Here is a 208-nt window from a genome sequence, read left to right as displayed (position 1 = left end):
CAGAGGGAGAGGCAAGGGCAGGCAAGCTCACAGGCATCAAGCTCTCTGGCCACCCCCAAACTACCCCTGCCTGGGGGCCACAGCCCATCCAGGCAGCAAGGTGGGGGTAGAGGCAGCCACCCACAGTCCCCAAGGGATGCTCATGTGACAAACATTACTGTCACTATCCCATTGTCCCCCGCCAAAGGGAGCGGGGCAAGCCCGGCAT

The sequence above is a fragment of the Cariama cristata genome, unplaced genomic scaffold (genome assembly GCF_000690535.1).
Source record: "Cariama cristata isolate BGI_N322 unplaced genomic scaffold, ASM69053v1 scaffold28616, whole genome shotgun sequence".
NCBI lineage: Eukaryota > Metazoa > Chordata > Aves > Cariamiformes > Cariamidae > Cariama > Cariama cristata.
Note: the sequence above shows the minus strand (reverse complement) of the source record.